Raw genomic sequence first — 24,744 nt, 5'->3', positions numbered from 1 at the left:
AAATTAAATGAAAAAGGAAATTGAATGGAGATGGAAATTGAATAAAAATAGAAGTTGAATAAAAATAGAAATGGAAACTACATAAAATTAAACATGGAAGTTCATTCAAGAAACTACTATACCTTAACGATCTATTTGAAATTAAATAAAAAAAGGAAATTGAATAGAAAAGGAAACTGAATAAAAATGGAAGTGGAATAAAAATAAAAATGGAAGTTGCATAAAATTAAAAATGGAAGTTCAATCTAGAAACCACTACACCTTAACGATCTATTTGGAATTAAATAAAAAAGGAGATTCAATAGAAAAAGAAAATGAATAAAAATGGAAGTTGAAAAAAAATAAAAATGGAAGTTGCATAAAGTTAAAAATGGAAGTTCATTCAAGAAACCACTGTACATTAACGATCTATTTGTGTCACGATCCCAAACCGCCGCTAGTAGGATGGTGCCATGATGGCTGGTAATCCAAGATTACCAAGGCCTCTCACGAGGATTCACACACACACAAAGTATAAATAAGGGGCTTACAAATGCGGAAGCAGTAAATTAAAATCCAAGTGGTCCATAAGAGCTATGCATAGATCAAATGAGATGACATACATAATATGATTTTACATTCGGTTGACTAATAAAACAAAATACATGTTACATCTTGATCAAAAGGCTTCTCAAGCCGACGTATGCAAAATACAAGTATTACAGGTTGAGAAGCATAATCTTCAAGATTGCCGACATGAATACAAGTCCAGCCGACATAACATGAATCCAAAACAAGCTTGTAAAACACATCTAGGCGTCGCCGCCGTCCTGCTCATCACCTACATATATATAAAGAGGGTGAGCTTGGATACTCAGTGAATGGTACAAGTAATAAAGGTTTTCATGAATAACTGCCGAGGTCATTTCAAAACAATACATATCAAACTTTACAAATCAAGGGATGAACCATGTTCATCTAACGATTCTTCAAGCTTCAAGGGATGCTTACTAACATCAACATATAACGAAGTGATGACATTCCGGACAAACAAACCCACGCGGTAAACCATCAGTGGCAAAACAAGACAAAACAAGGGAATAATTGACCCAGAATCCATTAGACAAACCCACCCACACAAGGCAGTCGGTGGCAAGGGAGATATCTCAAACAAGAGTGCTACAAAGAGTTTAGAGTCCTCTAGCACAAAAGGACCTATGTTACAAAGGCTTAAAGTCCTCTAACATGAAAAGGACTTGTACTGCGAAAGTTTAGAGTCCTCCAGCACAAGGGACTTGTACTGCGAAAGTTTAGAGTCCTCCAGCACAAGGGACTTTCCAAGAATGTCATCCAAAACAAAGCTAATAATTGATACACAAAATAGGGATAATCATTCATGCTTGACAAATACTTTTATCAAAACGAAGCGAAGCAAGCTTTATCAAAACATTATAACATAGCTTTATTAAAAATACCACTCACATAGTTCTTCGAACGTCGGGGTCAAGGCAAAAGTCCAAGTCCTACAAACACATGGCAAAGTCTATTGAACGCACTTTCAAATAAGCTTCACATGTAAACGGATGATCTCGGCATTCTTCAAAACTAAGTTAAATCAAAACAAAACATTGTTTCCCATCTCGGGAAAACATGCTGGGCACCAACCAAGTTTTGGCCGAGGTCCTACACCTTTTCGCCGAGGTGTGGTCCCGACGGCCACAGTCAAAAGCGAAGTCGGGAAAATTCTGGGTTTCCCTTTCTTGAAGAACATGAAGAACATGAATGCTAAAATCATAACTACTTATTACAAAATCTGAGATTTCATGCTATGAGTTCGAAAACATGGACTTGGGTACCCATTCTTGAAGATCTTAAGAAAACAAACACAAAAACATGGTTTTCGATGCAAACTTTCGGATCAAAACAAGACTTCTATTCAAGAACACATGAACACCATTTTCTTTTTCTAAAACTAACTTTAAATCAATGCATGGCATGCAGAACAGATCAATCGTGCAATGTAGCTAGATGATTAATAAGAACAATAAGAGTAGATTAAGATTCTAACCTCAAAACTCGAATCTAACGGTTCAAACTCCAACGATCAAGCTTGGAAGTCTACTCTCTCACTCAAAGCCTCACCTTCTTCTTCCTAGAGTCTCTCTCTCTCTCCAAAAGACAAGATTTGATACAAAAAGATATGTTTTTCTCAACAGTCACTGACTTAACCCTCTGCTGGGACACGTGGCATTGGCTGGTAGGCTCTACTCAGAAAGGTGACTGACTGACTGACAAGACAAGACCATAACAAAGTGTGTTCAACAAGCTGGATGGCAAGGGCACTCCGGCAAGTGATGATCTCGGCTAAGGACTAAGCTTCGGCAAGTGGGGTAACAACGACATCGGCTTAGAAGGACAACACTTGACTAAGCTGTGCCACACTTTGGCCTGGATGTGCCACACCTCGGTCTAGGTCATACCAATCCAGGAACAAAATCACTTAGGTGCAAGGACAACATCTCGGCGTAGATAATACATATCTCGGCCTTGGTGCTGCAGACCTCGGCCTAGATAGTGACATCTTGGCCAATATGCTAGGGCGAAGATGGAGGTCAACCAAAGTGATTTCAAGATAATTCTAAGTGTAAAAAGGGGTTCAAAGGTGTCTAGGCTAAGGATGACCTCGGCAACACACCAGGCAAGAACAAAGTACGCAAGCAACACTCAAAAAAAAAAAAAACAAGACAAGATTTTCAAATGCAACACAACAAAACAAGATCATACATAAATGTATGCAAGTATGACTAAGTTGAAGCGAGGGTTGCCACATCTTAACGATCATTCAAGAAACCACTACACCATAACGATCAATTTGGAAATTAAATAAAAAAGGAAACTGAATGGAGATGAAAATTGACTAAAAACAGAAGTTAAATATAAATAGAAATGGAAACTGCATAAAATTAAACATGCAAGTTCATTCAAGAAACCACTATACCTTAACGATCTATTTGGAAATTAAATAAAAAAAAGGAAATTGAATAGAAAAGGAAACTGAATAATAATGGAAGTTGCATAAAAATAAAAATGGAAGTTCATTCTAGAAATCATTACACTTTAACGATCTATTTGGAATTAAATAAAAAAGGAAATTCAATAGAAAAAGAAATTGAATAAAAATGGAAGTCGAAAAAAAATAAAAATGGAAGTTCATTCAAGAAACCACTATACATTAACGATCTATTTTGAAATTAAATAAAAAAGGAAATTGAATAGAAAAGGAAATTGAATAAAAATGGAAGTGGAATAAAAATAAAAATGGAAGTTGCATAAAATTAAAATTGAAGTTCATTCAAGAAACCTCTACACCTTAACGATCTATTTGGAAATTAAACAAAAAAGGAAATTCAATAGAAAAAGAAATTGAATAAAAATGGAAGTGGAATAAAAATAAAAATGGAAGTTGCATAAAATTAAAAATGGAAGCTCATTCAAGAAACCTCTACACCTTAACGATCTATTTGGAAATTAAATAAAAAAGGAAATTCAATAGAAAAGGAAATTGAATAAAAATGGAAGTTGAATAAAAATAAAAATGGAAGTTGCATAAAATTAAAAATGAAAGTTCATTCAAGAAGCCAGTATACCTTAAAGATCTATTTGGAAATTAAATTAAAAAGGAAATGGAATGGAGATGGAAATTTAATAAAAAAAGAAGTTGAATAAAAATAGAAATGGAAACTGCATAAAATTAAACATGGAAGTTCATTCATTGAACCACTATACCTTAACGATCTATTTGAAAATTAAACAAAAAAAGGAAATTGAATAGAAAAAGAAAATGAATAAAAATGGAAGTTGAATAAAAATACAAATGGAAGTTGCATAAAATTAAAAATGGAAGTTCATTCAAGAAACTACTAAACCTTAACGATCTATTTGGAAATTAAATACAAAAAAGGAAATTGAATGGAGATGAAAATTGAATAAAATAGAAGTTGAATAAAAATAGAAATGGAAACTGCATAAAATTAAACATGGAAGTTCATTCATGAAACCGCTATACCTTAACGATCTATTTGGAAATTAAATAAAAAAGGAAATTGAATAGAAAAGGAAATTGAATAAAATTGGAAGTTGAATAAAAATACAAATGGAAGTTGCATAAAATTAAAAATGTAAGTCCATTCACGAAACCACTATACCTTAACGATCTATTTGGAAATTAAATAAAAAAAGGAAATCGAATGGAGATGGAAATTGAATAAAAATAGAAGTTGAATAAAAATAGAAGTGGAAACGGCATAAAATTAAACATGGAAATTCATTCAAGAAACCACTATACCTTAAAGATCTATTTGGAAATTAAATTAAAAAGGAAATTGAATGGAGATGGAAATTTAATAAAAATAGAAGTTGAATAAAAATAGAAATGCAAACTGCATAACATTAAACATGGAAGTTCATTCATTGAACCACTATACCTTAACGATCTATTTGGAAATTAAAAAAAAAAGGAAATTGAATAGAAAAAGAAAATGAATAAAAATGGAAGTTGAATAAAAATAAAAATGGAAGTTGCATAAAATTAAAAATGGAAGTTCATTCAAGAAACCACTACACCTTAACGATCTACTTAAAAATTAAATAAAAAATGAAATTGAATGGAGATGAAAATTGAATAAAAATAGAAGTTGAATAAAAATAGAAATGGAAACTACATAAAATTAAACATGGATGTTCATTCAAGAAACCACTATACCTTAAAAATCTATTTGGAAATTAAATTAAAAAGGAAATTGAATGGAGATGGCAATTTAATAAAAATAGAAGTTGAATAAAAATAGAAATGGAAACTACATAAAATTAAACATGGAAGTTCATTCATTGAACCACTATACCTTAACGATCTATTTGGAAATTAAAAAAAAAAAAGGAAATAGAATAGAAAAAGAAAATGAATAAAAATGGAAGCTGAATAAAAATAAAAATGGACGTTGCATAAAATTAAAAATGGAAGTTCATTCAAGAAACCACTACACCTTAACGATCTATTTGAAAATTAAATAAAAAATGAAATTGAGTGCAGATGAAAATTGAATAAAAATAGAAGTTGAATAAAAATAGAAATGGAAACTGCATAAAATTAAACATGGATGTTCATTCAAGAAACCAGTATACCTTAACGATCTATTTGGAAATTACATAAAAAAGGAAATTGAATGGAGATGAAAATTAAATAAAAATAGAAGTTGAATAAAAATAGAAATGGAAACTGCATAAAATTAAATATGGAAGTTCATTCAAGAAACCACTATACCTTAACGATCTGTTTGGAAATTAAATAAAAAAGAAAATTGAATAGAAAAGAAAATTTAATAAAAATGGAAGTGGAATAAAAATAAAAATGAAAGTTCATTCAAGAAACCACTATACCTTAATGATCTATTCGGAAATTAAATAAAAAAATGAAATTGAATGGAGATGGAAATTTAATAAAAATAGAAGTTGAATAAAAATAGAAGTAGAAACTGCATAAAATTAAACGTGGAAATTCATTCAAGAAACCAATATATCTTAAAGATCTATTTGGAAATTAAATTAAAAAGGAAATTGAATGGAGATGGAAATTTAATAAAAATAGAAGTTGAATAAAAATACAAATGGAAACAGCATAAAATTAAATATGGAAGTTCATTCATTGTACCACTATACCATAACGATTTATTTGGAAATTAAATAAAAAATGAAATTGAATTGAGAAGAAAATTTAATAAAAATCGAAGCGGAATAAAAATAAAAATGGAAGTTGCATAAAATGAAAAATGAAAGTTTATTCAACAAACCACTATACCTTAACGACCTGTTTGCAAATTAAATAAAAATAGGAAATTGAATGGAAATGGAAATTGAATAAAATAAGAAGTTGAATAAAAATAGAAGTGGACACGGTATGAAATTAAACATGGAAATTCATTCAAGAAACCACTGTACCTTAAAGATCCATTTCGAAATTAAATTAAAAAGGAAATTGAATGGAGATGGAAATTTAATAAAAATAGAAGTTGAATAAAAATAGAAATGGAAACTGCATAAAATTAAACGTGGAAGTTCATTCATGAAACCACTATACCTTAACGATCTTTTTGGAAATTAAATTAGAAAGAAAATTGAATAGAAAAGGAAATTGAACAGAAATGGAAGCTGAATAACAATACAAATGGAAGTTGCATAAAATTTAAAATGGAAGTTAATTCAAGAAACCACTTTACCTTTACGATCTATTTGGAAATTAAATAAAAAAGGAAATTGAATGGAGATGGAAATTGAATAAAAATAGAAGTTGAATAAAAATAGAAATGGAGACTACATAAAATTAAACATGGAAGTTCATTCAAGAAAAGACTATACCTTAACGATCTATTTCGAAATTAAATAAAAAAGAAAATTGAATAGAAAAGGAAATTGAATAAAAATGGAAGTGGAATAAAAATAAAAATGGAAGTTGCATAAAATTAAGAATGGAAGTTCATTCAAGAAACCACAACACCTTAACGATCTATTTGGAAATGAAATAAAAAAGGAAATTGAATGGATATGGAAATTGAATAAAAATAGCAGTTAAATAAAAATAGATATATAAACTGCATAAAATTAAACATGGAAGTTCATTCAGGAAACCACCATACCTTAACGATCTATTTGGAAATTAAATAAAAAAAGGAAATTGAATAGAAAAGGAAACAGAATAAAAACGGAAGTGGAATAAAAATAAAAATGGAAGTTGCATAAAATTAAAAATGGAAGTTCATTCAAGAAAACAATACAACTTAACGATCAATTTGGAATTAAATAAAAAAGGAAATTCAATAGAAAAAAAATTTAATAAAAATGGAAGTTGCATAAAATTAAAAATGGAAGTTCATTCAAGAAACCACTATACAATAACGATCTATTTGGAAATTAAATAAAAAAGGAAATTGAATAGAAAAGGAAATTGAATAAAAATGGAAGTGAAATAAAAATAAAAATAAAAGTTGCATAAAATTAAAAATGGAAGCTCAATCAAGAAACCACTATACATTAGCGATCTATTTGGAAATTAAATAAAAAAGGAAATTGAATAGAAAAGGAAATTGAATAAAAATGGAAGTGGAATAAAAATAAAAATGGAAGTCGCATAAAATTAAAATTGAAGTTCATTCAAGAAACCTCTACACCTTAACGATCTATTTGGAAATTAAACAAAAAAGGAAATTCAATAGAAAAAGAAATTGAATAAAAATGGAAGTTGAATAAAAATAAAAATGGAAGGTGCATAAAATTAAAAATGAAAGTTTACTCAAGAAACCTCTATACCTTAATGATATATTAGGAAATTAAATACAAAAAGGAAATTGAATGGAGATGGAAATTGAGTAAAATAAGAAGTTGAATAAAAATAGAAGTGGAAACTGCATAAAATTAAACAAGGAAATTCATTCAAGAAACCACTATACCTTAAAGATCTATCTGGAAATTAAATTAAAAAGGAAATTGAATGGAGATGGAAATTTAATAAAAATAGTAGTTGAATAAAAACAGAAGTGGAAACTGCATAAAATTAAACATGGAAGTTAATTCATTGAACCGCTATACCTTAACGATCTATTTGGAAATTAAATAAAAAAGGAAATTGAATAGAAAAGGAAAATGAATAAAAATGGAAGTTGAATAAAAATATAAATGGAAGTTCCAAAAAATTAAAAATGGAAGTTCATTAAAGAAACTACTAAACCTTAACGATCTATTTGGAAATTAAATAAAAAATGAAATTGAATGGAGATGAAAATTGAATAAAAATAGAAGTTGAATTAAAATACAAATGGAAACTGCATAAAATTAAACATGGAAGTTCATTCAAGAAACCACTATACCTTAACGATCTATTTGGAAATTAAATAAAAAAGGAAATAGAATAGAAAAGGAAATTGAATAATAATGGAAGTGGAATAAAAATAAAAATGGAAGTTGCATAAACTTAAAAATGGAACTTCATTCAAGAAACCACTACACCTTAACGATCTATTTAGAAATTAAATAAAAAAGGAAATTCAATAGAAAAGGGAATTGAATAAAAATGGAAGTTGAATAAAAATAAAAATGAAAGTTGCATAAAATTAAAAATGAAAGTTTATTCAACAAACCACTATACCTTAACGACCTGTTTGCAAATTAAATAAAAATAGGAAATTGAATGGAGATGGAAATTGAATAAAATAAGAAGTTGAATAAAAATAGAAGTGGACACGATATAAAATTAAACATGGAAATTCATTCAAGAAACCACTATACCTTAAAGATCTATTTGGAAATTAAATTAAAAAGGAAATTGAATAGAGACGGAAATTTAATAAAAATAGAAGTTGAATAAAAATAGAAATGGAAACTGCATAAAATTAAACGTGGAAGTTCATTCATGAAACCACTATACCTTAACGATCTTTTTGGAAATTAAATAAAAAAGAAAATTGAATAGAAAAGGAAATTGAATAAAAATGGAAGTTGAATAAAAATACAAATGGAAGTTGCATAAAATTAAAAATGGAAGTTCATTCAAGAAACCACTTTACCTTTACGATCTATTTGGAAATTAAATAAAAAAGGAAATTGAATGGAGCTGGAAATTGATTAAAAATAGAATATGAATAAAAATAGAAATGGAGACTGCCTAAAATTAAACATGGAAGTTCATTCAAGAAACCACTATACCTTAACGATCTATTTCGAAATTAAATAAAAAAAGAAAATTGAATAGAAAAGGAAATTGAATAAAAATGGAAGTTGAATAAAAATACAAATGGAAGTTGCATAAAATTAAGAATGGAAGTTCATTCAAGAAACCACAACACCTTAACGATCTATTTGGAAATGAAATAAAAAAGGAAATTGAATGGATATGGAAACTGAATAAAAATAGCAGTTGAATAAAAATAGAAATATAAACTACATAAAATTAAACATGGAAGTTCATTCAGGAAACCACCATACCTTAACGATCTATTTGGAAATTAAATAAAAAAAGGAAATTGAATAGAAAAGGAAAAAGAATAAAAACGGAAGTAGAATAAAAATAAAAATGGAAGTTGCATAAAATTAAAAATGGAAGTTCGTTCAAGAAAACAATACACCTTAACGATCAATTTGGAATTAAATAAAAAAGGAAATTCAGAAGAAAAAAAATTTAATAATAATGGAAGTTGCATAAAATTAAAAATGGAAGTTCATTCAAGAAACCACTATACAATAACGACCTATTTGGAAATTAAATAAAAAAGGAAATTCAATAGAAAAGGAAATTGAGTAAAAATGGAAGTGAAATAAAAATAAAAATGAAAGTTGCATAAAATTAAAAATGGAAGCTCAATCAAGAAACCACTATACATTAGCGATCTATTTGGAAATTAAATAAAAAAGAAAATTGAATAAAAATGGAAGTGGAATAAAAATAAAAATGGAAGTCGCATAAAATTAAAATTGAAGTTCATTCAAGAAACCTCTACACCTTAACGATCTATTTGGAAATTAAACAAAAAAGGAAATTCAATAGAAAAAGAAATTGAATAAAAATGGAAGTTGAATAAAAATAAAAATGGAAGTTGCATAAAATTAAAAATGAAAGTTCACTCAAGAAACCACTATACCTTAATGATATATTAGGAAATTAAATACAAAAAGGAAATTGAATGGAGATGGAAATTGAATAAAATAAGAAGTTGAATAAAAATAGAAGTGGAAACTGCATAAAATTAAACAAGGAAATTCATTCAGGAAACCACTATACCTTAAAGATCTATTTGGAAATTAAATTAAAAAGGAAATTGAATGGAGAAGGAAATTTAATAAAAATAGTAGTTGAATAAAAACAGAAGTGGAAACTGCATAAAATTAAACATGGAAGTTCATTCATTGAACCACTATACCTTAACGATCTATTTGGAAATTAAATAAAAAAGGAAATTGAATAGAAAAGGAAAATGAATAAAAATGGAAGTTGAATAAAAATATAAATGGAAGTTCCAAAAAATTAAAAATGGAAGTTCATTAAAGAAACTACTAAACCTTAACGATCTATTTGGAAATTAAATAAAAAATGAAATTGAATGGAGATGAAAATTGAATAAAAATAGAAGTTGAATAAAAATACAAATGGAAACTGCATAAAATTAAACATGGAAGTTCATTCAAGAAACCACTATACCTTAACGATCTATTTGGAAATTAAATAAAAAAGGAAATAGAATAGAAAAGGAAATTGAATAAAAATGGAAGTGGAATAAAAATAAAAATGGAAGTTGCATGAACTTAAAAGTGGAAGTTCATTCAAGAAACCACTACATCTTAACGATCTATTTAGAAATTAAATAAAAAAGGAAATTCAATAGAAAAGGGAATTGAATAAAAGTGGAAGTTGAATAAAAATAAAAATGGAAGTTGCATAAAATTAAAAATGAAAGTTCATTCAAGAAACCACTATACCATAATGATCTCTTTGGAAATTAAATAAAAAAATGGAAATCGAATGGAGATGGAAATTGAATAAAAATAGAAGTTGAATATAAATAGACGTGGAAATTGCAAAAAATTAAATACGGAAATTCATTCAAGAAACCACTATACCTTAACGATCTATTTGGAAATTCAATAAGAAAGGAAATCGAATGGAGATGGAAATTTAATAAAAATAGAAGTTGAATAAAAATAGAAATGGAAACTGCATAAAATTAAACGTGGAAGTTCATTCATGAAACCACTATACCTTAACGATCTTTTTGGAAATTAAATAAAAAAGAAAATTGAATAGAAAAGGAAATTGAATAAAAATGGAAGTTGAATAAAAATACAAATGGAAGTTGCATAAAATTAAAAATGCAAGTTCATTCAAGAAACCACTTTACCTTTACGATCTATTTGGAAATTAAATAAAAAAGGAAATTGAATGGTGATGGAAATTGAATAAAAATAGAAATGGAAACTGCATAAAATTAAACATGGAAGTTCATTCAAGAAACCACTATACCTTAACGATCTATTTCGAAATTAAATAAAAAAGAAAATTGAATAGAAAAGGAAATTGAATAAAAACGGAAGTGGAATAAAAATAAAAATGGAAGTTGCATAAAATTAAGAATGGAAGTTCATTCAAGAAACCACAACACCTTAACGATCTATTTGGAAATGAAATAAAAAAGGAAATTGAATGGATATGGAAATTGAATAAAAATAGCAGTTGAATAAAAATAGAAATATAAACTGCATAAAATTAAACATGGTAGTTTATTCAGGAAACCACCATACCTTAACGATCTATTTGGTAATTAAATAAAAAAAGGAAATTGAATAGAAAAGGAAAAAGAATAAAAACGGAAGTAGAATAAAAATAAAAATGGAAGTTGCATAAAATTAAAAATGGAAGTTTATTCAAGAAAACAATACACCTTAACGATCAATTTGGAATTAAATAAAAAAGGAAATTCAGTAGAAAAAAAATTTAATAAAAATGGAAGTTGCATAAAATTAAAAATGGAAGTTCATTCAAGAAACCACTATACAATAACGATCTATTTGGAAATTAAATAAAAAAGGAAATTGAATAGAAAAGGAAATTGAATAAAAATGGAAGTGAAATAAAAATAAAAATGAAAGTTGCATAAAATTAAAAATGGAAGCTCAATCAAGAAACCACTATACATTAGCGATCTATTTGGAAATTAAATAAAAAAGGAAATTGAATTGAAAAGGAAATTGAATAAAAATGGAAGTGGAATAAAAATAAAAATGGAAGTCGCATAAAATTAAAATTGAAGTTCATTCAAGAAACCTCTACACCTTAACGATCTATTTGGAAATTAAACAAAAAAGGAAATTCAATAGAAAAAGAAATTGAATAAAAATGGAAGTTGAATAAAAATAAAAATGGAAGTTGCATAAAATTAAAAATGAAAGTTCACTCAAGAAACCACTATACCTTAATGATATATTAGGAAATTAAATACAAAAAGGAAATTGAATGGAGATGGAAATTGAATAAAATAAGAAGTTGAATAAAAATAGAAGTGGAAACTGCATAAAATTAAACAAGGAAATTCATTCAGGAAACCACTATACCTTAAAGATCTATTTGGAAATTAAATTAAAAAGGAAATTGAATCGAGATGGAAATTTAATAAAAATAGTAGTTGAATAAAAACAGAAGTGGAAACTGCATAAAATTAAACATGGAAGTTCATTCATTGAACCACTGTACCTTAACGATCTATTTGGAAATTAAATAAGAAAGGAAATTGAATAGAAAAGGAAAATGAATAAAAATGGAAGTTGAATAAAAATATAAATGGAAGTTCCAAAAAATTAAAAATGGAAGTTCATGAAAGAAACTACTAAACCTTAACGACCTATTTGGAAATTAAATAAAAAAGGAAATTGAATGGAGATGAAAATTGAATAAAAATAGAAGTTGAATAAAAATACAAATGGAAACTGCATAAAATTAAACATGGAAGTTCATTCAAGAAACCACTATACGTTAACGATCTATTTGGAAATTAAATAAAAAAGGAAATAGTATAGAAAAGGAAATTGAATAAAAATGGAAATGGAATAAAAATAAAAATGGAAGTTGCATAAACTTAAAAGTGGAAGTTCATTCAAGAAACCACTACATCTTAACGATCTATTTAGAAATTAAATAAAAAAGGAAATTCAATAGAAAAGGGAATTGAATAAAAGTGGAAGTTGAATAAAAATAAAAATGGAAGTTGCATAAAATTAAAAATGAAAGTTCATTCAAGAAACCACTATACCATAATGATCTCTTTGGAAATTAAATAAAAAAATGGAAATCGAATGGAGATGGAAATTGAATAAAAATAGAAGTTGAATATAAATAGACGTGGAAATTGCAAAAAATTAAATACGGAAATTCATTCAAGAAACCACTATACCTTAACGATCTATTTGGAAATTCAATAAGAAAGGAAATTGAATGGAGATGGAAATTTAATAAAAATAGAAGTTGAATAAAAATAGAAATGGAAACTGCATAAAATTAAACGTGGAAGTTCATTCATGAAACCACTATACCTTAACGATCTTTTTGGAAATTAAATAAAAAAGAAAATTGAATAGAAAAGGAAATTGAATAAAAATGGAAGTTGAATAAAAATACAAATGGAAGTTGCATAAAATTAAAAATGCAAGTTCATTCAACAAACCACTTTACCTTTACGATCTATTTGGAAATTAAATAAAAAAGGAAATTGAATGGTGATGGAAATTGAATAAAAATAGAAGTTGAATAAAAATAGAAATGGAAACTGCATAAAATTAAACATGGAAGTTCATTCAAGAAACCACTATACCTTAACGATCTATTTCGAAATTAAATAAAAAAGAAAATTGAATAGAAAAGGAAATTGAATAAAAATGGAAGTGGAATAAAAATAAAAATGGAAGTTGCATAAAATTAAGAATGGAAGTTCATTCAAGAAACCACAACACCTTAACGATCTATTTGGAAATGAAATAAAAAAGGAAATTGAATGGATATGGAAATTGAATAAAAATAGCAGTTGAATAAAAATAGAAATATAAACTGCATAAAATTAAACATGGTAGTTTATTCAGGAAACCACCATACCTTAACGATCTATTTGGTAATTAAATAAAAAAAGGAAATTGAATAGTAAAGGAAAAAGAATAAAAACGGAAGTAGAATAAAAATAAAAATGGAAGTTCATTCAAGAAAACAATACACCTTAACGATCAATTTGGAATTAAATAAAAAAGGAAATTCAGTAGAAAAAAAATTTAATAAAAATGGAAGTTGCATAAAATTAAAAATGGAAGTTCATTCAATAAACCACTATACAATAACGATCTATTTGGAAATTAAGTAAAAAAGGAAATTGAATAGAAAAGGAAATTGAATAAAAATGGAAGTGAAATAAAAATAAAAATGAAAGTTGCATAAAATTAAAAATGGAAGCTCAATCAAGAAACCACTATACATTAGCGATCTATTTGGAAATTAAATAAAAAAGGAAATTGAATTGAAAAGGAAATTGAATAAAAATGGAAGTGGAATAAAAATAAAAATGGAAGTCGCATAAAATTAAAATTGAAGTTCATTCAAGAAACCTCTACACCTTAACGATCTATTTGGAAATTAAACAAAAAAGGAAATTCAATAGAAAAAGAAATTGAATAAAAATGGAAGTTGAATAAAAATAAAAATGGAAGTTGCATAAAATTAAAAATGAAAGTTCACTCAAGAAACCACTATACCTTAATGATATATTAGGAAATTAAATACAAAAAGGAAATTGAATGGAGATGGAAATTGAATAAAATAAGAAGTTGAATAAAAATAGAAGTGGAAACTGCATAAAATTAAACAAGGAAATTCATTCAGGAAACCACTATACCTTAAAGATCTATTTGGAAATTAAATTAAAAAGGAAATTGAATCGAGATGGAAATTTAATAAAAATAGTAGTTGAATAAAAACAGAAGTGGAAACTGCATAAAATTAAACATGGAAGTTCATTCATTGAACCACTATACCTTAACGATCTATTTGGAAATTAAATAAGAAAGGAAATTGAATAGAAAAGGAAAATGAATAAAAATGGAAGTTGAATAAAAATATAAATGGAAGTTCCAAAAAATTAAAAATGGAAGTTCATGAAAGAAACTACTAAACCTTAACGACCTATTTGGAAATTAAATAAAAAAGGAAATTGAATGGAGATGAAAATTGAATAAAAATAGAAGTTGAATAAAAATACAAATGGAAACTGCATAAAATTAAACATGGAAGTTCATTCACGAAACCACTATACCTTAACGATCTATTTGGAAATTAAATAAAAAAGGAAATAGAATAGAAAAGGAAATTGAATAAAAATGGAAGTGGAATAAAAATAAAAATGGAAGTTGCAAAAACTTAAAAGTGGAAGTTCATTCAAGAAACCACTACATCTTAACGATCTATTTAGAAATTAAATAAAAAAGGAAATTCAATAGAAAAGGGAATTGAATAAAAGTGGAAGTTGAATAAAAATAAAAATGGAAGTTGCATAAAATTAAAAATGAAAGTTCATTCAAGAAACCACTATACCATAATGATCTCTTTGGAAATTAAATAAAAAAATGGAAATCGAATGGAGATGGAAATTGAATAAAAATAGAAGTTGAATATAAATAGACGTGGAAATTGCAAAAAATTAAATATGGAAATTCATTCAAGAAACCACTATACCTTAACGATCTATTTGGAAATTCAATAAGAAAGGAAATTGAATGGAGATGGAAATTTAATAAAAATAGAAGTTGAATAAAAATAGAAATGGAAACTGCATAAAATTAAACGTGGAAGTTCATTCATGAAACCACTATACCTTAACGATCTTTTTGGAAATTAAATAAAAAAGAAAATTGAATAGAAAAGGAAATTGAATAAAAATGGAAGTTGAATAAAAATACAAATGGAAGTTGCATAAAATTAAAAATGAAAGTTCATTCAAGAAACCACTTTACCTTAACGATCTATTTGGAAATTAAATAAAAAAGGAAATTGAATGGTGATGGAAATTGAATAAAAATAGAAGTTGAATAAAAATAGAAATGGAAACTGCATAAAATTAAACATGGAAGTTCATTCAAGAAACCACTATACCTTAACGATCTATTTCGAAATTAAATAAAAAAGAAAATTGAATAGAAAAGGAAATTGAATAAAAATGGAAGTGGAATAAAAATAAAAATGGAAGTTGCATAAAATTAAGAATGGAAGTTCATTCAAGAAACCACAACACCTTAACGATCTATTTGGAAATGAAATAAAAAAGGAAATTGAATGGATATGGAAATTGAATAAAAATAGCAGTTGAATAAAAATAGAAATATAAACTGCATAAAATTAAACATGGTAGTTTATTCAGGAAACCACCATACCTTAACGATCTATTTGGTAATTAAATAAAAAAAGGAAATTGAATAGAAAAGGAAAAAGAATAAAAACGGAAGTAGAATAAAAATAAAAATGGAAGTTCATTCAAGAAAACAATACACCTTAACGATCAATTTGGAATTAAATAAAAAAGGAAATTCAGTAGAAAAAAAATTTAATAAAAATGGAAGTTGCATAAAATTAAAAATGGAAGTTCATTCAATAAACCACTATACAATAACGATCTATTTGGAAATTAAGTAAAAAAGGAAATTGAATAGAAAAGGAAATTGAATAAAAATGGAAGTGAAATAAAAATAAAAATGAAAGTTGCATAAAATTAAAAATGGAAGCTCAATCAAGAAACCACTATACATTAGCGATCTATTTGGAAATTAAATAAAAAAGGAAATTGAATTGAAAAGGAAATTGAATAAAAATGGAAGTGGAATAAAAATAAAAATGGAAGTCGCATAAAATTAAAATTGAAGTTCATTCAAGAAACCTCTACACCTTAACGATCTATTTGGAAATTAAACAAAAAAGTAAATTCAATAGAAAAAGAAATTGAATAAAAATGGAAGTTGAATAAAAATAAAAATGGAAGTTGCATAAAATTAAAAATGAAAGTTCACTCAAGAAACCACTATACCTTAATGATATATTAGGAAATTAAATACAAAATGGAAATTGAATGGAGATGGAAATTGAATAAAATAAGAAGTTGAATAAAAATAGAAGTGGAAACTGCATAAAATTAAACAAGGAAATTCATTCAGGAAACCACTATACCTTAAAGATCTATTTGGAAATTAAATTAAAAAGGAAATTGAATCGAGATGGAAATTTAATAAAAATAGTAGTTGAATAAAAACAGAAGTGGAAACTGCATAAAATTAAACATGGAAGTTCATTCATTGAACCACGGTACCTTAACGATCTATTTGGAAATTAAATAAGAAAGGAAATTGAATAGAAAAGGAAAATGAATAAAAATGGAAGTTGAATAAAAATATAAATGGAAGTTCCAAAAAATTAAAAATGGAAGTTCATGAAAGAAACTACTAAACCTTAACGACCTATTTGGAAATTAAATAAAAAAGGAAATTGAATGGAGATGAAAATTGAATAAAAATAGAAGTTGAATAAAAATACAAATGGAAACTGCATAAAATTAAACATGGAAGTTCATTCAAGAAACCACTATACGTTAACGATCTATTTGGAAATTAAATAAAAAAGGAAATAGAATAGAAAAGGAAATTGAATAAAAATGGAAGTGGAATAAAAATAAAAATGGAAGTTGCATAAACTTAAAAGTGGAAGTTCATTCAAGAAACCACTACATCTTAACGATCTATTTAGAAATTAAATAAAAAAGGAAATTCAATAGAAAAGGGAATTGAATAAAAGTGGAAGTTGAATAAAAATAAAAATGGAAGTTGCATAAAATTAAAAATGAAAGTTCATTCAAGAAACCACTTTACCATAATGATCTCTTTGGAAATTAAATAAAAAAATGGAAATCGAATGGAGATGGAAATTGAATAAAAATAGAAGTTGAATATAAATAGACGTGGAAATTGCAAAAAATTAAATACGGAAATTCATTCAAGAAACCACTATACCTTAACGATCTATTTGGAAATTCAATAAGAAAGGAAATTGAATGGAGATGGAAATTTAATAAAAATAGAAGTTGAATAAAAATAGAAATGGAAACTGCATAAAATTAAACGTGGAAGTTCATTCATGAAACCACTATACCTTAACGATCTTTTTGGAAATTAAATAAAAAAGAAAATTGAATAGAAAAGGAAATTGAATAAAAATGGAAGTTGAATAAAAATACAAATGGAAGTTGCATAAAATTAAAAATGAAAGTTCATTCAAGAAACCACTTTACCTTTACGATCTATTTGGAAATTAAATAAAAAAGGAAATTGAATGGTGATGGAAATTGAATAAAAATAGAAGTTGAATAAAAATAGAAATGGAAACTGCATAAAATTAAACATGGAAGTTCATTCAAGAAACCACTATACCTTAACGATCTATTTCGAAATTAAATAAAAAAGAAAATTGAATAGAAAAGGAAATTGAATAAAAATGGAAGTGGAATAAAAATAAAAATGGAAGTTGCATAAAATTAAGAATGGAAGTTCATTCAAGAAACCACAACACCTTAACGATCTATTTGGAAATGAAATAAAAAAGGAAATTGAATGGATATGGAAATTGAATAAAAATAGCAGTTGAATAAAAATAGAAATATAAACTGCATAAAATTAAAGTTTATTCAGGAAACCACCATACCTTAACGATCTATTTGGTAATTAAATAAAAAAAGGAAATTGAATAGTAAAGGAAAAAGAATAAAAACGGAAGTAGAATAAAAATAAAAATGGAAGTTGCATAAAATTAAAAATGGAAGTTCATTCAAGAAAACAATACACCTTAACGATCAATTTGGAATTAAATAAAAAAGGAAATTCAGTAGAAAAAAAATTTAATAAAAATGGAAGTTGCATAAAATTAAAAATGGAAGTTCATTCAATAAACCACTATACAATAACGATCTATTTGGAAATTAAGTAAAAAAGGAAATTGAATAGAAAAGGAAATTGAATAAAAATGGAAGTGAAATAAAAATAAAAATGAAAGTTGCATAAAATTAAAAATGGAAGCTCAATCAAGAAACCACTAAACATTAGCGATCTATTTGGAAATTAAATAAAAAAGGAAATTGAATTGAAAAGGAAATTGAATAAAAATGGAAGTGGAATAAAAATAAAAATGGAAGTCGCATAAAATTAAAATTGAAGTTCATTCAAGAAACCTCTACACCTTAACGATCTATTTGGAAATTAAACAAAAAAGGAAATTCAATAGAAAAAGAAATTGAATAAAAATGGAAGTTGAATAAAAATAAAAATGGAAGTTGCATAAAATTAAAAATGAAAGTTCACTCAAGAAACCACTATACCTTAATGATATATTAGGAAATTAAATACAAAAAGGAAATTGAATGGAGATGGAAATTGAATAAAATAAGAAGTTGAATAAAAATAGAAGTGGAAACTGCATAAAATTAAACAAGGAAATTCATTCAGGAAACCACTATACCTTAAAGATCTATTTGGAAATTAAATTAAAAAGGAAATTGAATCGAGATGGAAATTTAATAAAAATAGTAGTTGAATAAAAACAGAAGTGGAAACTGCATAAAATTAAACATGGAAGTTCATTCATTGAACCACGGTACCTTAACGATCTATTTGGAAATTAAATAAGAAAGGAAATTGAATAGAAAAGGAAAATGAATAAAAATGGAAGTTGAATAAAAATATAAATGGAAGTTCCAAAAAATTAAAAATGGAAGTTCATGAAAGAAACTACTAAACCTTAACGACCTATTTGGAAATTAAATAAAAAAGGAAATTGAATGGAGATGAAAATTGAATAAAAATAGAAGTTGAAAAAAAATACAAGTGGAAACTGCATAAAATTAAACATGGAAGTTCATTCAAGAAACCACTATACCTTAACGATCTATTTGGAAATTAAATAAAAAAGGAAATAGAATAGAAAAGGAAATTGAATAAAAATGGAAGTGGAATAAAAATAAAAATGGAAGTTGCATAAACTTAAAAGTGGAAGTTCATTCAAGAAACCACTACATCTTAACGATCTATTTAGAAATTAAATAAAAAAGGAAATTCAATAGAAAAGGGAATTGAATAAAAGTGGAAGTTGAATAAAAATAAAAATGGAAGTTGCATAAAATTAAAAATGAAAGTTCATTCAAGAAACCACTATACCATAATGATCTCTTTGGAAATTAAATAAAAAAATGGAAATCGAATGGAGATGGAAATTGAATAGAAATAGAAGTTGAATATAAATAGACGTGGAAATTGCAAAAAATTAAATACGGAAATTCATTCAAGAAACCACTATACCTTAACGATCTATTTGGAAATTCAATAAGAAAGGAAATTGAATGGAGATGGAAATTTAATAAAAATAGAAGTTGAATAAAAATAGAAATGGAAACTGCATAAAATTAAACGTGGAAGTTCATTCATGAAACCACTATACCTTAACGATCTTTTTGGAAATTAAATAAAAAAGGAAATTGAATAGAAAAGGAAATTGAATAAAAATGGAAGTTGAATAAAAATACAAATGGAAGTTGCATAAAATTAAAAATGAAAGTTCATTCAAGAAACCACTTTACCTTTACGATCTATTTGGAAATTAAATAAAAAAGGAAATTGAATGGTGATGGAAATTGAATAAAAATAGAAGTTGAATAAAAATAGAAATGGAAACTGCATAAAATTAAACATGGAAGTTCATTCAAGAAACCACTATACCTTAACGATCTATTTCGAAATTAAATAAAAAAGAAAATTGAATAGAAAAGGAAATTGAATAAAAATGGAAGTGGAATAAAAATAAAAATGGAAGTTGCATAAAATTAAGAATGGAAGTTCATTCAAGAAACCACAACACCTTAACGATCTATTTGGAAATGAAATAAAAAAGGAAATTGAATGGATATGGAAATTGAATAAAAATAGCAGTTGAATAAAAATAGAAATATAAACTGCATAAAATTAAACATGGTAGTTTATTCAGGAAACCACCATACCTTAACGATCTATTTGGAAATTAAATAAAAAAAGGAAATTGAATAGAAAAGGAAACAGAATAAAAACGGAAGTGGAATAAAAATAAAAATGGAAGTTGCATAAAATTAAAAATGGAAGTTCATTCAAGAAAACAATACACCTTAATGATCAATTTGGAATTAAATAAAAAAGGAAATTCAATAGAAAAAAAATTTAATAAAAATGGAAGTTGCATAAAATTAAAAATTGATGTTCATTCAAGAAACCACTATACAATAACGATCTATTTGGAAATTAAATAAAAAAGGAAATTGAATAGAAAAGGAAATTGAATAAAAATGGAAGTGAAATAAAAATAAAAATGAAAGTTGCATAAAATTAAAAATGAAAGTTCACTCAAGACACTACTACAAAAATAGTTAAAGATCACACTTTGACAAAAAAAAAGATCTCACTTTTATTGGAAGTGTGATAAAAAAAATTAGATTGATATTTTAATCACACTTAATCTGATTGAGTGTGATAATATTTATTTTTTATGTCATTTTTCAATTAAGTGTGATTATATATATATATTTTTAATCACACCTTCTAATTTAAAGTGTGATTATATATACACTACTACTTTTTAATCACACTTTTTAAACAAGTGTGATTATATATATATATATATTTTTAATCACACATTCTAATTAAAGTGTGATTGTTTATATATTTTTTAATCACACCTTTTTATTAAAGTGTGATTATATATACACTACTACTTTTTAATCACACTTTTTAAGTAAGTGTGATTATATATATATATTTTAATCACACATTCTAATTAAAGTGTGATTGTTTATATATTTTTTAATCACACCTTTTAATTGAAGTGTGATTATATATACACTACTACTTTATAATCACACTTTTTAAGTAAGTGTGATTATATATATATTTTTTAATCACACATTCTAATTAAAGTGTGATTATTTTATATTTTTTAATCACACCTTTTTAATTAAAGTGTGATTATATATACACTACTACTTTTTAATCACACTTTTTAAACAAGTGTGATTATATATATATTTTTTAATCACACATTCTAATTAAAGTGTGATTGTTTATATATTTTTTAATCACACCTTTTTATTAAAGTGTGATTATATATACACTACTACTTTTTAATCACACTTTTTAAGTAAGTGTGATTATATATATATATATATATATATATTAATCACACATTCTAATTAAAGTGTGATTGTTTATATATTTTTTAATCACACTTTTTAATTAAAGTGTGATTATATATATATTTTTTAATCACACATTCTAATTAAAGTGTGATTATTTTATATTTTTTAATCACACCTTTTTAATTAAAGTGTGATTATATATACACTACTACTTTTTAATCACACTTTTAAAGTAAGTGTGATTATATATATATTTTTTAATCACATATTCTAATTAAAGTGTGATTATTTATATATATTTTTAATCACACATTCTAATTAAAGTGTGATTATATCACTACTACAAAAACAGTTAAAGATCACACTTTGATAAATGAAAATATCTCACTTTTATTAGAAGTGTAATAAAAAAAATTAAATTGATATTTTAATTATACTTAATTTAATTGAGTGTGATCGTATTTATTTTTTATGTCACTTTTTAATTAAGTGTGATTATTTATATATATATATATATTAACCACACTTTTTAATTAAATGTGATTATATGTATATTTTTAATTAAGTTTTGAAAAGAGTTTTGATTTATGTGTTTGGTTATGAGTTTTGAAAAGTAATGATTATATTTTGAATTGAGTTTTGAAAAATGGATGTAAAATTATGATTTGAAAGGTCAAAACAAACACTGAGAGGGTAATTTATATGGAAATTGGACCGAGCTAGGTAAATGGGCTGCTTTGGGCCGCAGTATGAAGGGCCGAGTAGAATGGCCGTATAAGTTACTCCGGTCTTGTGGATGTGTTGGAGTTAGTTCGGTCCGAAAGAAAATTGAAGTTACTGGCCTAGAAATGCTTCGGAGTTATACCGGTCTTAGTGTTGAACCGGTCTTGACATGTTAGTTCGGTTTAACTATACCATGAGTTGTACATGAGAAGCCGAAGTAAGAATAGTATGGGGAAGAGCCGAATTAAGGTTAGTTCGGCTCACTCTGCGGCTAAGCAGAGTCGTGTTTACTTCGGTTATGTGGAAGTTCGGCCATGGTAAAACCATCTCACTTGGTTTGAGCAGTGAGAGGGGTGTTGAGGGATAAGCATTATCCTTCAGGAGTATGAATCCTAGAAGGACTCTGCATGGAGGAATAGAAGTCCCACTAGGATTGCGCCACACGAAACCTATAAAAGCTCACAAACATCACATTGGGAGAGGTAACACACAACTTTGCTTTCTGAATACACAGAGCTTTGTCTATTTGTCAAGCTTACTGACTTAGGCATCGGAGAGGTTTCCGGCACACACCCGCCGGCTAGCTCACGTTTGTGTTTTCAGGTGATAAAGCGACGTCGTACGGAGGAGCGCAGACTTGGTCAACAGGAATATACGAGAATGTTTATTTCTTTCCCGTACAAACACCATACTTAAATCAATGGGTGGAACTATGACCACCACCACTACTGCCACTACTACTACCATTACCTCTTATCCACCATCACCACCACTCCACTACTGCAACTGCTACTACCATTACCTCTCCTCCACCACCGCCACTCTATCTCCTCTACCACTACTACAACTTCACCACTAATTTCCTTCACCATCACCACCACCACCACCACCTCTTGTCCACCACATTCACCACTACTGCCACTCTTTCTTCTCTGCCACTCTCATTTTAGTAACAAAAAAAAAAAGGGCCGTAAAAAAATATTTTTCATTGACCAAAAAAAAAAAAACTTTATTTTTAATGGAAAATATTTTTCATTAAAATATTACCCTTACTTCTACAAAAAAAAAATCATTAAAATAAATATGAAACAAATAAATTTTCAACCTTAGTAACTAAAAAAATAAAATATTTTTTTTTCATTACCCCTAATCATCACTCTTTGCCTTTATATCTATGTCTTTCTCTCTCTCTCTCTCTCTCTCTCTCTCTCTCTCTCTCTCTCTCTATCCCACACTGTGCTCGCGTTGCTCACTCTTTCCATCCCCTCTTATTGAATTATCGATGTCCCTCTTGATTATCGATCACTTTTTTCTCTCTCTCTCTTTCTCTCTCTCTCTCTCTCTTCTTTCAATCGCTCATCTCTCATTTCTCTTAATCACTTGTCGAAAGAGAAAAAGGTCAAAAAATGAAATGAGCCTCTCTCTCTCTGCTCCCTATCTCTCTTGCTCATCTTTCTTTTCTCTCTCTCTCTTTCTATGTCTTTCTCTATATCTCTTGTTCATCTCTTTTTGCTGTTTTTCTCTCTCTCTTTTTGTCTACCTCTCGCTTATCTTGTTTATCTCTTCTTTTTTTCTCTGTGTGCGTGTGTGTGTGTCTCTCTCTCACTCATCACTATTCTCTTTGGCTCTCTCATCTCTCTTGCTCATCTTTCTTCTCTCTCATTCTCTCTCTATATCTCTTGTTCATCTCTTTTTACTGTCTTTCTCTCTCTGACACTTATTTTGTTTCTCTTTTTTATTTTTATTTGTATTTCTCTCTCTCTCTCATCTCTCTTCTCTCTCAATCGTTCATTTCTCTCATTCACACTCATATTTTTCTCTGAGCCCATTGTTGTTGAAAGAGAAAAAAGTCAAAAAATGAAATGGGTCTCTCTCTCTCTCTCTCTCTTTCTCTCTGTGTCTCTCGCTCATCTAGCTTTTCCCTCTCTCACTCATCTCTCTAAAAAAATGAGTTTACGTTGGTTTTTAAACAAAAATCTAAAAATTTGACTAACAATTTTTTTTAATTAATTGTTTTTTCAAATATTTTTTTAATTAATTTTTTTAATTATTTTTTTTAAATAATTTTTTTCAAATAAAATTTTTTCAATTAATTTTTTTCCAATTAAAATGTGCATGATCTCATTGTCATAAATAATAAAAAAATAAATATAAATATTTTAGACTTGGATAAAAATATTTTTTAGTGTATAATTTTAATTTTTTTAAATATTTTGTTCAAACGCATTTA

Source organism: Camellia sinensis, unplaced genomic scaffold (genome assembly GCF_055761805.1).
Source record: "Camellia sinensis isolate YWXY unplaced genomic scaffold, ASM5576180v1 Unanchor2, whole genome shotgun sequence".
NCBI lineage: Eukaryota > Viridiplantae > Streptophyta > Magnoliopsida > Ericales > Theaceae > Camellia > Camellia sinensis.
Note: the sequence above shows the minus strand (reverse complement) of the source record.